We start from the raw sequence: 6,924 nt of genomic DNA on the forward strand, positions 1-6,924 counted from the left end.
TTTGCCTTGATGGGATCAACATCACGAGCCATGACCGCTCCACTTGCCATAATAACTAAAACTCCAAAAACAACATAACTATTGAAACTTGCCATTGCGACTCAAGGAAGAACGATGTCTCTCGTTTGGTTGGCAGACTACTTTGGTACTGCTGCAAGAATTAATTTTCCTAGAAAATGGTCATTTATAGGATAACCATGAGGAAGGAGAGATTAAGATGTATTGAAAAATGTTTTAATGAGATTTCAGGTTCAACAGCTTTAAATTTTTCGGTTTATAAATTCATTGGCTAAATTGTAAACCAAAAGAGTTTTTATTATTATTATTATAGTATTTAGTAACTTCAGTTATAAGAATGTTTTAAAGGAAAGTTACATTAGTCTAAAAAAAATGATTTCCAGCCACCGTATTAAGTTTGATAGATTGTGACATTAATGAATGAAAAACACAAGAGATAGTCATCTCTCGTCTTAATAAATCTTATTCCTTTTTCAATGTTCGAGCTCATGATAAACCTTTTTCAATATTTGAGCTCCAGATTTTCAAGTTGAAATCTTAGAATCTTAACAAGTTGAAAAAATTATAGAACATGAAATTGATAAAAAAGAAATGATATTCAAGTACAATTTGACAACAATTTCTTATTCGTTAGATTAGAGCACACTGCAGGTAATCAGGCACCGATTACATATTATTATTTAAACTTACATCATCTTGTAAATTTATAGGGCATTTTCGATGTCTTTCCACATCTCGGAGCACTTTACTTACAAGTCCTAGCTTCGTTAGGATGCACCTCAATCACGTTAAAGAGAACAAATCCAATAATATGCAGTGACTTATTCTCTTCGATCAATGACCTACGAAGCACATGAGAAAACAGCGTCCAAGCTTGATTCTCCTCTGATATATCCAGAGAAGAAGTGAAAACATTGTCTTGAACTTATAGGTTCTTGCAACGGCTTGCTGTGCTTAGCTATGCCAACGAAAACTCTTATGTTATGGAAACCCAGTATAATCATTCTTCCCCTCTCTTGTCCCTGAGACAAGGGTATGGGGGACAATTTCGGATTCGAGTATAATCATTCTTATGATGATTACAAACCCATAAGATTTGTTTCTGTTATAAATTGGGGTAGATTTATCAGAAGCCACCGTTGAGATCTATTCACTGAAATCTAATACTTGGAAAAGAATCCATAACTTCCCTCTTTCTATAATCTTTTCTTCGTCCTTTATTGGGATGTGATATATTTATATTCGGGTATTATTCGACGTCAAATTCTTGGATTTGACCTGACATTTGAGAAGTTTGAGGCCTTGCCACCACCTAATGATGCAAAAGAGGGACGTGATTTTACATTGCAAATGTCTGGAGGATGCCTAAGTTTTGGTTAAAATCTTTCTAGGGGTAGCATAGAGAGTAGGCAATTAATGCCTAAATGTAGGAGGACTTCCTTTCATTTTCTTAGATTAGATATTGCCTGATACATTAGTAACAAATCGATGAAGATGTTTTTAAATCATTTAGATTTTCATTATATATTGTACAAATAATGATTTAATATTATGAAGATCGAGACCACTTGTTTTTGCAGCAAATTTGGTTTCTTTTCATATCCTTTTTTTTAAGCATCCAATGTTTTTGGTTTCTTATAGTTTGCTTGCACCCAGGTACGCATCATGATAAGGAGGAAGTTTTTGTTATTTTCTCATAGGCCTATGTTATTTTGCTCCCAAGTGATAAATTATATAATTTGCAGTGCAAGATGAGCATATCAATAGAATTCAATTAAAATGTAGAATTCTCAGTACAATCATTAAAAGATGACAAGATTTAAGACATTTATCATAATCTCTGCCAAGTTCTGGTTCCTTTGAAAACCAAAAGGTGGATGTGAGTGGGACTTGTTCATTTTGAAAACCAACGAGATTTTGTTTACTTAGAAACAAAAAAAGAAAATTGAAACCACTATATATATATATATATATATTAAGCAAATAAGCAAATATTTGCAATCTCTGTTCTTCTCTTATTCTAAGATCTCAATCTATTGTAAATGGATAACAGGATATTCCTTCTTGGCCTTTTCTTGTTCGCGTTTGGTGGTGTTCAAGGATTTCCCATGAATGATCTAATAGAAAAATTGCTCGGACAACCAAATGTTACTTTTTGACAATTTTCTGGCTACATTGACGTTGATGGAAAGGCTGGTAGAAGTCTATTCTATTATTTCATACCCAATTTCGCTAATTCCTTACTCGATTACAATAACAACCAATCAAACAGTTTCAAGTTCAACATAAAAAAATTGGCAGTAAGAAATTTCTTGATCTAACCACTCTTAAGTCCTTTTGCGTAATTAGTGGTCTCAATGAAATATTTTTCTGACAATTTTAGGTCTTTTTTTTCTTTTTATCTTTAAAGAGTTGGGGAATCCACTTCTTCGTAATAAGCTAGACACTCTTGCAGTATATGATTTCTTTTGGTCACGTGGGATGATTAATATTAACTTGCACCAACAAATCTTGAAAGAATGCAATGGAATTGACGAAGACAACTATTCCAATAATGCTACCAAATGGTCTGAACCATGCCAACAAACCATGGATAAAGCCGAAATGGCTGCTTTTATTGTATCTTCCATGAATGTAGCTAAGGCAAGACGCTTTGATGTTCTTTGAGACCCTTGTGATGAAAAATGGGAAGACCTTGTGTTAGGAAAGAAGGTATTCATGTTGTTTCTCTGTGTATTATTATGAAACTTATTCGCTTTGCTTTTATTTATAATTTATATATTAATCCTCTTCTCTGCTGCTACAGGTTACGAAGGTTAGTTTTGAAGTAGATATGTGCATTCCTTTTTGGGGAGATTTCTATTTCAACATTCTGGAAGTTCAAAACGCTTTTCATGGGAATCAAACCAATTTAAGGTATCAATGGAAGGGTTGTTTTGAGTAAGTTCTCTTATATAGAATATTTTGCACATTAGGATCTCCTCCAATGACCTGTAACTAATGTTTATACTCTTTGTTTTTCTTTTAAAAATCTTCATAATCTACTAGGAAAAGTGGTCTTAAATATAGTGATGCTGATAAAGATATTGACATGCATCCTGCATTGAAAAAGATTCTCCAACAATCTATCCCTATTACAATATTCAGGTTTGCATTATATATATGTATAATATGTTTCTTACTTGAGACTAAAACAAGTTTTAGTGAATATATTAAATAGAAATAATGTGGCTAACTTATTTACTTTATTTTCTTTTTATCTTTTCATCCAATATCATGTAACGGTGGAGACCAAGATGCTATAGTACCAACCGTTGGAACCTTAAACTATGTTAACAAGTTAGCCAAGGATATGAATTTGAATTTGACAAAAGATGAAGCCTGGAATCATGAAAACAAGGTTTTTGATTTCTCCATTTGTATTTTATTTAATTATTTATTTATCATTTTTTTCTTAATCAATAACATATTAATTTGTTTGATTAATGGACAAGGTGGAGGTTGGATGTACTCGTACGACAATTTATTAAATTTCATGACTGTAAAAGGAGCTAATCATCATGTGACTTTTTCTAAACCATATGAAGCTTTATTTATCTTCACAAATATTGTACTTAATCAATCACAATGAGTTAGCCGATCTCAACAAGGCCTTGATGTCTCATATTCTTTTCTTCTGCCTACAAAAGGAAAAGGGAAAAGAAAAACCTCATATTGAGTACTTTTCATTAATGGGCCTGAGGCATAAGGTGTTTTTAAAAATAGTCCTCTCAATAATTTTATCTGTTTTTAGCCAAGAGAAAAAAATTAGACAAAATTGTCCTTAATGAAACTGACCCATTCGCTAGGCTCGGCGCCTTAACCTGAAACCTATTAACGGGCCAAGTATGTTTAGGTTTGCGCCTCAAACTGACTCATATTTTTTGAGCTTTCCTCACTAGACTATTCATCTTTGGAGTATTCCTTACCAGAAAGAAAAACATTTAAACATTTTGAGTATTTTGGAGTAGTTTTTGATACACGAAAAAAACATGTGAGTGTTTTGAGCACTTTTAAACATTTTAGAGTGATTTTTTATATATGAAGAAAAACTTTCGAACATTTTGAGCATCCATATTTGTTAATTATGTTGTTAAATGGAATATGGTGTATCGTTTGAAGTTGTTGATCTTGTTAAACGGAATTCAGTAGTTTTGGTGATTTTTGGAAATTATGTTACTAGTTTTTAGGCATTGCGTGACTAATTTTAGATATTGTGTGACTGAATTTTGGCATTACGTGACTGATTTTTTATAAGGCATTGCGTGACTAGTCTCTGATAAGGCATTGCGTGACTAGTTAATAGGTATTGCGTGACTGAATTTGGGCATTGCGTGACTAGTTTTTGATAAGGTATTGCGTGACTAGTTTCTAATAAGGCATTGCGTGACTAGTTGATAGGCATTGCGTGACTAACTTTGGGCATTGTGTGACTAGTTTCTGATAAGGCATTGCATGACTAGTTGATAGGCATTGCATGACTTGTTAGTAAGGCATTGCGTGACTTGTTAGTAAGGCATTGCGTATCTAGTTAGTAAGGCATTGCATGACTTAGGCATTGCTTAAAAATCAATCACGCAATGTATAAAAATGAGTCACGTAATGCCTAAAACCAATCACGTAATGACTAAAAACTAGTCATACGGTGATTAAGTCACGCAATACCTAAAAATCAGTAAACTCAATTTTTGAGTTCTATGAATAAACCAATGAACGTAAGAACCTAAAACACATTTTTTTTTTTTACTAAGCCATGAAATTGTGCATTTCATAAAAGATAGGTTACAAAACTCCAAAACCCTTCAAAGCAAGAGAAAATATATCCCTATCGGGAGGTCTTGCTCACTTCCCTTATACAAAAACAAAATATATCCTTTTTACAAAATATTCCCTAAACAATTTCAACTCAAAATCTCATAAAAAAATCAAAATCCCTAGCAAACATGCTTAACAATCATCCCAATCCCAGACACAACAAAACCATGAACCACTATAAAACCCATCAAACATGCTTTAGCTGTTCTTTCTCTCTGAGCAAAATCACTGCCTATAAAGAGCAAAATCGTTGTTCATCGCCCTTAAGAACTCCAAGATCCACCATCCAAAAAAATAAAATAAAATAAGAAAGAGCTTGATGTTATATTTGCGAATTGGATGGCGAGATAGACATATTTGAGTAGAGAGAGAAATCGAGATTTAATTTTAAAATTTTTATTTGGATGGCGGGAGAGACAAAACTGAAACCATTTTAATTTGTCTAAAACTGTTTAAAGGGTATTGTTGTCAAGTCATACCAAAAATTGACCAAAAATAGTTAAAATTATAAAAAAATGATATTTTTGAATTGGGCTTACGAGAAAGGTTGTTTCTCACAATTTCTTCATTAATATTTTTAATAAGGATGGGCATGAGTTGTATAAGTGTCGAGCTCGATAACATGGGCTTGTAACCAAGAGGGGCATTAAAGTGGTCAAATGTTGCAAACGGATGTCTCAAAGAGCTAGAGTTTAACCTTCGACTCTGTGAAGATCTTGTGCTCAGCCCCTACCCTTGGGAAAAGGGACCCCCACCCTCCATGGATTTGTTGCAGATCGAACTCTTTGATTAATATATGATTCCGCCTAGGCACTAAACGACCAACTTTTTATCATTTTTTCCTACTCTATCTTTTGAAAAAAATATGAAACATAATGTGTAGATTACATCATAATCTAATTTTTATTAGGCTATCTTTTCTTTTTACCTTTTGAATTCTTCTTTATTCCTTAATTTAGTTGCCCAAATGGACTGGTCTCTTTCAGTCCCTAATAGAGTTGGATTTCCAAAACCTGGCTAAAATATTGGTCATTGTCTAATATTCCTTAGAGTTTCTCTTTCTTTTAATTCGAATAAAAAGATCAAAGCTCAACTTTTTAAATAAAAAATTCAAATACTTATCATTAAATTATACACTCAATTGTCGTTGCTTGAAAATTCTTAAAACAGAATAAAAACCATGAAATTCATGGAAACATTTTAGGAGTAAAGTACCTTGGGACCAAATCTTTTTAGGAAATGCCCTAGCAATTCACTATTTCTTTTCATACCAATGTTGAGCAAAATTAGGGTTGATAGAATGAACATGATTTGTCAATTACAAATGTAGGCTAAAGTAGGATTTACTTTTACTTGTAGCCCTGGGATAAATCCCACATTAAATAGATAATCCTATAATTAATATGTTTATTAAAGGTGAGAATTAGTTCTGTCACGACCCGGAACCTCCCTCAGGCCCATGACAATCGTCGCGATGTCCCGATTGACACTCATTATCCAGAATGTCAACCGGAACCCCGCAAGGCTTACATATTAGTTTCTTTCCTTTCTTGTGAGCAATCGTTGTTAAATATCGAGTTTTTAGAGAATATACACTATTTTAGATCAAAAACAATCAAAATAAAATTTTCACCACATAGGGGTATTTTGGTCATTTTTTTTCAAAAATTTTGAAACTGGCTAAAACGTAATATACAAGTACAAAACACATAATTCATATTCAAAATGAGTTTAAAAGTCTAAAATCTTCATTTAAAACAAAATTACGGTTATTTGAATATAATAAGAAAATAAAAGAAATATTAAGGGAAATATTCTATTTTCTTATAAAACAATATTTATAGAGTTATACGTGAATAATTTTTATAGCGTAAAAGCTAAATAAATTTATACATACTGAAATACAGTAAGCCAAAATATTTAATTTAATTTACAATAACAAGAGGGCCCCCGAATAAACAAAAGTAAAGAGGACTGTGAACCTACGGTTTGGAAAATGCAGATCCAATGGTAGTCCTCGATGAGATCAGCTATCTACAGTCTATACTGAAC

This window comes from Theobroma cacao, chromosome 7 (genome assembly GCF_000208745.1).
Source record: "Theobroma cacao cultivar B97-61/B2 chromosome 7, Criollo_cocoa_genome_V2, whole genome shotgun sequence".
NCBI classification, from domain to species: Eukaryota; Viridiplantae; Streptophyta; class Magnoliopsida; order Malvales; family Malvaceae; genus Theobroma; species Theobroma cacao.